Genomic DNA, 8546 nt, shown 5'->3' on the forward strand with positions numbered 1-8546 from the left:
ATCTATTGGAAACAACGTTGCACGATCAGAAACATCAAAGTTTGCGAGGAAAATTCGAATTTTTTCCATGCTACGGCTACGGAAAGGTATCGGAGGAACACAATTTCCTCGATCAAGTCAGTTGACGGTGATGTGATCACTGACCATCAACAGTTGACGGGGATGTTCTGGTCTGACTTCAATCAACGAACGGGCCAATCAAAAGGCATTCAAATGGGTTTTGATCTAGAAACATTAATTTCCCGGATTGATGGTCAAGAGGAGTTATCTTTACCGTTCATGGACTCCGAGGTGGATGCGGTAATTAAGAACATGCCTACTGATCGTGCTCCGGGACCGGATGGGTTTACTGGCCTATTTTTAAAGAGATGTTGGTCTATTTTGAAAGAGGATTTTATGAAGCTTGTCCAAGAATTCTATGATGGGAAGTGCAATCTGGAGTGTGTCAATACATCCCTTATCACCCTCATTCCTAAGAAGTTGAGCCTTGAATATGTTGGTGATTTCTGGCCCATATCATTGACAAATACTTGCTTGAAGTTTTTAACCAAGCTTTTGGCTAATCGTCTCCAGGGTGTGATTTTGAAATGTATTCACCGCAACCAATACAGCTTTCTTCGATGTCGATCCATTCAGGACTGCCTGGCGTGGTGTTTTGAATACATCCACCAATGAAAAGCTTCTAAGAGGCCTATCATTCCTCTTAAGATTGATTTCACAAAGGCGTTTGACACCATCGAGCATGATATGATTCTCAGGATACTGAAATGTAAGGGTTTTGACAATCGTTGCACAAGTTGGATTGAGAGCATTTTGTCAACGGGCTCCTCTTCGGTTCTCTTAAATGGAGTGCCTGGTAGTCATTTCATCTGTCGTTCGGGTGTTTTTCAAGGAGATCCACTATCTCCTTTGCTCTTTGTGATTGATGTGAACTTACTTCAATTGGTTGTAAATGAAATGTGCTCAAGGAACATTCTCACCTTACCTATCCCAACATCTTCGATGGATTATCCGATTGTTCAGTATGCAGATGACACACTCATTGTTCTTCCTGCTATTGACAGCCAGCTCATTACTTTCAAAGAAATGCTTGAGGTCTTTGCTAAATCAACCGGTCTGAGGGTCAATTTCAGTAAATCCTCCTTGATACCAATCAATATGAGTGATGATGAGGGCAAGCGTGTTGCTAGTTTGCTTGGGTGTGATGTTGGTTCCATGCCGTTCACTTACCTTGGATTTCCCATGGGTACCTCTCGGCCAACAATTTATGATCTGTTGCTTTTGGTGGATCGTATTGAGAGACGATTATCTGCGTCTTCTTGCCTGTTGAATCAAGGGAGCTGGCTACAGCTCTTGCAATCTGTTCTTAGTTCTATGCCAATATACTTCTTGTGCACTCTTTCGCTGCCACAGGGCATTTTGAAATAGATTGAACGAATCATGCGGCAGTGCTTGTGGAGAGGGAACACGGATATGCCACGACAATCACTGGCGGCTTGGGATTTGGTCTGTCGCCCTAAAAACCAGGGAGGCTTGTGCGTTCTAGACTTGAGCATACAGAACGATGCCTTGTTGATCAAACATCTTTTCAAGTTCTTTAATAAGATGGGCGTGCCATGGGTATCACTCATTTGGGACACATATTATGCCGCAGCGCCACCCCAAGTCACTCAAAGCTGCGGTTCTTTCTGGTGGAGGGATGTACTGAAACTGTACGATAGATTTTGCAAGTTGGCGGTCCCACATGTGCGTGCGGGGGACACGGTGATCTTCTGGCTAGACCGATGGCATCTTGGTAACAATGCGGTTCTCATGCAACACCGGTTTCCGAGGCTCCACTCTTTTGTGATTGATGACACTCTCACCATCAAGGATATGATGGAACTATCAGGCCCAACCGACAATCTCCATATGCCACTGTCTGCTGAGGCCTTCGAGGAATTTAATGAGCTTCAGGCGTTTCTGCCTTTGGTCAACCTTCAGGAGGGGGAAAAGGATGTCTGGAAATGGCCATCCAAGTCTGGGGATTACCAGTCAAGGATATATTACATGTCTTGCCTTTCGGACACTGTGGTTGATCCCATATTCAGGTGGATCTAGAAAAGTTCTTGCACCCTCAAGTTTAAAGTGTTTGGCTGGCTCCTTTTGATGGATCGCCTTAACACTAGGGACATGATGCAACGGTGACATTGGATTATCCAGGATGACACTTGTGTTCTGTGTCACTCTGCCTCTCATGAGGACAGAGCGCATCTCTTCTTCGCTTGCAACTTTAGTCAACGTGTCTGGAATTACCTGGGCATTTCATGGATTATTTAGCCTAACCAGACTACTTATGAGATGGCTTCAACTGCTTGGAAGGATTTTGGTTTCCCATTTTTCTCAGAGGTAGTCTTCACTGCTACTTGGATTATTTGGACATAAAGAAATGGGAGGATTTTCATAAACGAGTTGCCTTCTTTCAGATCCTGGAGGAGAAATTTTCTTCACGACATTTCTCTTTTAGCTCATAGAATCAAATGTAAATATAGGAATAGCCTAATTTCTTGGATAGCTGCCTTACCTTAATCTCTCTTTGTAAGTATTCTCTCCTCTCTTTCCTTGACTTTAACTTGTAACTTTGTAAACTCTTTGGTTCTTTGGTTCAATAAAGGACTGTGAGGCTGCTGTCTTGCAGTATATAGTCAAAAAAATCTTGGATGTTTTATATACATTTACATGCAACTTTATATCATTTTTTGGGACTAACCTACTAACTTAGTGCCCAGTGCTAGTTGCTGTTTTTTACTTGTTTTTGACTTTGCATAATATCAGTACCAAACGAGGTCCAAATGCCACAAAACTATTTCGAGAATTTTTCTGGTAATAAGAGAACCTTGGAATCTTCTGGAGGCCACGAGAAGATGAAGGAGTGGCCCACTAAGCACCAGGGCATGCAAGGGGCCTTTGTCTCCTTGGTGGGTAGTGGGGCCCGCAAGCCTCTGTTTGACCTACCTCCGCCTTTATAAATACCCTAAAATCACAAAACCTACCGAGGAGTCCACGAAATTCTTTTTCCGCCGCCGCAAGTTCTAGAACCACGAGATCTCATCTAGAGGCCTTTTCCGGCACTCTGCCGGAGGGGGAAACAATCACAGAGGGGTTCTTCATCATCATTGCTGCCCCTCCGATGATGCGTGAGTAGTTTACCACTGACCTATGGGTCCATAGTTAGTAGCTAGATGGCTTCTTCTCTCTTATTGATCATCAATACAATGTTCTCCTCGGTGTTCTTGGAGATCTATTTGACGTAATGACTTTTTTCGGTGTGTTTGTTGGGATCCGATGAATTACGAGTTTATGAATAGATCTATCCATGAATATTATTTGAGTTTTCTCTAAACTCTTTTATGCATGATTGTTATAGCCTCGTATTCTTCTCTGATTTATTTGTTTGGTTTGGCCACCTAGATTGATTTATCTTGCCATGGGAAGAGTGTTGGGGAACGTTGCATGGAAAAAAAATTATACGCACACACAAGATCTATCCATGGAGATGCATAGCAACGAGAGGGGAGAGTATGTCTACGTACCCTCGTAGACCGTAAAGCGGAAGCGTTTAACAACGCGGTTGATGTAGTCGAACACCTTCCCGATCCAACCGATCAAGTACCGAACGTACTGCACCTCCGTGTTCAGCACACGTTCAGCTCAATGATGTCCTCGCCTTCTTGATCCAGCAAGACGGGCAAAGTAGTAGATGAGTTCCGGCAGCACGACAGCGTGATGACGGTGGTGGTGAACTTGTTCCCGCAGGGCTTCGCCATGCACTGCGGAAAACTAGACGGATGACGAAACTATGGAGAGGAGGCAGCCAGGAGATTGTCGTGACGTTGTGTGGTGCCCCCTCCCTCATAGGTGGGGTAGGGGATGCAGCCAGGAAGCGCCTCAAGGGTGGCCGGCCGGCCCCATTGGTCTCCTTCCCTCTACCGCCCCTTCCTTGTATGCATGCGGGGGGAAGGCGAGAGGAGGTGGCGCCCCCCTTTCCTTCCTCCTAGGTGGAGGGAAGGAAAGAGGGGCTAGCCCTCCCCACTTTTGATCCCTAGGGCCGGCGACCAAGGAAGGGGTGCGCCAGCCCCTTGTGGGATGGTGTGTTCCCCAATCCTGGCCCATAAGGCCCATTAACCTCCCGTGGCTTTACGGAACCCTTCCGGTGATCGATGACTACCCGATACACTCCAAAACCTTTCTGGTGACCAAAGAGTATCGTCCTATATATCAATCTTTACCTCCAGACCATTCCGGAGCTCCTCGTCATGTTCGTGATCTCATTCGGGACTCCTAACAACATTCGGTCACCAAATCACATAAATCATATAATACTATATCGTCAACAAACGTTAAGCGTGCGGAACCTACGAGTTCAAGAATGATGTAGACATGACCGAGACGCCTCTCCGGTCAATAACCAATATTGGAACCTAGATGGCCATACTAGTTCCTACATATTCTTCATGTCTATTACGCAACCTTCTTCTTGTAAACTCGTGTTGGGCCTCCAAGCGCAGAGTTTTGTAGGACAATAGCAAATTTCCCTTAAGTGGATGACCTAAGGTTTATCAATCCGTGGGAGGCATAGGATGAAGATGGTCTTTCTCAAACAACCCTGCAACCAAATAACAAAGTGTCTCTTGTGTCCCCAACACACCAAATACAATGGTAAATTGTATAGGTGCACTAGTTCGGCGAAGAGATGGTGATACAACTGTAATATGGATGGCAGATATAGTATTTTGTAAACTGAAAATATAAAAACAGCAAGGTAACTAGTAACAAAAGTAAGCTAAAACGGCATTGCAATGCTTGGAAAAAAGGCCTAGGGTTCATACTTTCACTAGTGCAAGTTCTCTCAACAATGATAACATAATTATATCATATGGCAATCCCTCAATGTGCGACAAAAGTCACTCCAAAGTTCCTATCACGGAGAACATAAGATGAAATTGCTTGTCGGGTACGAAACCACCTAAAAGGTATTATTTCTGATCAAATCATTGATCTATTCCTGTAAGTGTCTCAAACAGCCCTAGAGTTCGTAGTAAAATAACACCATATGACACACATAAATCAACCCTAATGTCACCTAGATACTCCAATGTCACCACAAGTATCCGTGGGTAAATTATACGATACGCATCAAACAATTTTAGATTCATAATATTCAATCCAACACAAAGAACCTCGAAGAGTGCCCCAAGATTCCTATCAGAGAAACAAGGATGAAAACGTGCATCAACCCCTATGCATAGATTACCCCAATGTCACCTCGGGAATCTGCAAGTTGAGTGCCAAAACATACATCAAGTGAATCAATAGAACACCCCATTGTCACGACGGGTATCCCACGCAAGACATATGTCAAGTGTTCTCAAATCCATAAAAGTATTCAATCTGATAATAGTGGAACCTAAAAAGTAAAACTCAATTCATCACAAGAAGATAGAGGGGGAGAAACACCATATGATCCAACTATAGTAATAAAGCTTGCGATACATCAAGATCGTGCCAAATCAAGAACACAAAGAGAGAGAGAGATCAAACACATAGCTACTGGCACATACCCTCAGCCCCGAGGGTGAACTACTCCCTCCTTGTCATGGAGACCGCCGGGATGATGAAGATGGCCACTGGTGATGGTTCCCCCCTCCAGTAGGGTGCCGGAACGGACTTCCGATTGATTTTTCATGGCTAGAGAGGCTTGCAGCGGCGGAACTCCTAATATAGGTTTCTTTTCTGTGGTTTCTATATTTATAGGAATTTTTGCGTCGGTTTCACATAAAGGGGGTCCACGAGGCAGCGACAAGACAGGGGGGTGCCCTCCACCTTTGCCGGCACCTCGGGACTCTTCTAGCCCAACTCCGGTGCTTCAGGGGTCTCTTTTCGTCAGAAATCACCATAAATTTTCAGCCCATTCTGAGAACTTTTATTTCTGCACAAAAAACGACACCACGGTAGTTCTGTTGCAAACGACGTTAGTCCGGGTTAGTTATAATCAAATCATACCAAAATCATATAAAATTATTGTAAACATGGCACAAATACTTCATAAACTATAGATACATTGGAGACGTATCAGCATCCCCAAGCTTAATTCCTGCTCGTCCTCGAGTAGGTAAATGATAAAAGAAATAATTTATGAAGTGTGAATGCTAGCAAGTGCACAAGTTTAATTAATGATAATTTCAATCACTTTTTCTAGAATCATTATATATCATAAAGAGTAGCTCATTTCATAAAACTTCTCATGATCAGGTAGCAAGCTATTCACATGTTAAAGCATAGATCATAAACTTTCTTGAAAACTAACAAACTATGTTCTCAGTCATCAAACAATTGCAATTCATCTTATTTTTAGGAAGAGTCTATGTAAGAGCTTTGATTTAGAAAATTCCACACACTCAACTATCATATATTCTTCCATGATTTCTACCACTCAAACATATTGTTAGAACAAATAACATCCATTGAACACAGAGAAAGATAGGGGCTTAATGTTTCGCCTCCCAACTTATTTATCATATAGATAATTGTCAACAATAATAATTCGTGATCAAATATATTTGAATGGCCATATATGCTTAGATATTTCCCCATCACATGATGCTTGCCAACTAAAGAGTAGGTTGGGATGAGAAGCAATAATACTGACTCTTGCATAAAAGTAAAAGATAGGCCCTTCGCAGAGGGGAGCAGGGATTTGCAGAGGTGCCAGAGCTCGAAGCTTTTAAAACAGAGATGAATATAATTTTGAGAAGTATGCTTTCATTGTCAATGTAACGACCAAGAGTTCTCACTATCTTCCATGCTAGACACATTATAGGCGGTTTCCAAACAGAATGGTAAATTTTTTACTCCCCCTCCACCAAGAATCACACTCCATGGCTGATCCGAAACAACGGGTACCGTCCATACCAACAACTTTCCTGGGGGAGTTTTTTTAATTATTAGAAATTTTCTTTTTGATCTTTTGATCATAGGACTGGGCATCCCAATTACCAGCCACTCTCTCGTGAATGATCAGTGAATAAACACTCATCATGAGAATAACCCACCTAGCATGGAAGATACTGACAGCCCCTAGTCGCTACATGAGCGATTCGGGCAAACAAAACAGATTATTATTTGAAGGTTTAGAGTTTGGCACATGCAAATTTACTTGGAACGGCGGGTAAATACCACATATAGGTAGATATGGTGTTCACTCATGGAAGAAACTTGGTTCAAGGATTTTGGATGCACAAGCAGTATTCCTGCTTAGCACAGAAATTCTGTCTAGCAAAACATTCTAAATAGCAAGCACCACATGTTGGAGGATCCATAACAATATAACTTCTATACAAATATACCCAAGAATAACTCATTATGTTATCTTCCTTGTCCAACTTCAACTAATTTTCTCAAGTTTGAAAATAATTAATAGGGCTCACAATCATAGAAGATGTCCAAGATAGTATATTTATATGTGAAATCTCTCTTCCTTCAATATTCTTTCATGAATTGTTCAAGTGACCAATACTATGTTTGCCAAATTTCAATAAATTACCACCTCTATGTATTATATGTGAAGTCATTACTCCCCATGGGATAAGCATATAAAAAATATATAATTTCAAATTTATGATATTCAATTCATTCAACCATTTACTCATAGGATATAAGTGAAGCACACGAGTAAATGACGAACTACCCCAAAAAGATATGAGTGAAGATCAATGAGTATTCAAATAATTAAGTAGCTATGTGAAGACTCTCTCATAAAGAAAATTTTGATCTTAATTATTTTATTCAAACAGCAAGAAAAACAAAATAAAATGACATTCCAAGTATAACACAACCAATGTGAAGAAGCAAAAACTTAGGCTCAACCGAGGCTAACCGATAATTGTTGATGAAGAAAGGTGGGATGCCAACTGGGGCATCCCCAAGCTAAGATGCTTGAGACTTCTTGAAATATTAATTAGGGATGCCTTGGGCATCCCCAAGCTTGAGATTTCATGTCTCCTTAATTCCTCTCATATCATAGTTTCCCGGAATCTTAAAAACTTCATGCACACAAAACTCAAGAAGAACTCGTGAGATAAGTTAGTATAAATCAATGCAAAACCTTATCATTCTCTACTGTAGAAAATCAACAAAATTATAATTTGACATTGAATACTAAATGCCTATGCATATTTAATACTCCTATACTTAAATAGAATCATTAAACAACCAAACATATGCAAACATAATAGCAATCGGTCTAAACAGAACAGTCTATAAAGAATGCAAGAGGAATCATACTTCCCTAACTCCAAAAATTCTGAAAAATTACCACACTGTATAAAATTTGTTGTTACTCATTGTGTAAATATTTCAAGATTTTATCACATTCTGACTTTCCAAAAACATTCGGACAATGATAGAAAACTTTCTGTTTTCAAAACAACAACATATAGACATGCAGAATAAGCATGGTAGAGGCTATAATTGACCTTTTTATTGAAATAAAATATGCAAAACATTAC

This window comes from Triticum urartu, chromosome 3A (assembly GCF_056163025.1).
Source record: "Triticum urartu cultivar PI428250 chromosome 3A, HENAU_Tu73, whole genome shotgun sequence".
Taxonomy (NCBI): domain Eukaryota; kingdom Viridiplantae; phylum Streptophyta; class Magnoliopsida; order Poales; family Poaceae; genus Triticum; species Triticum urartu.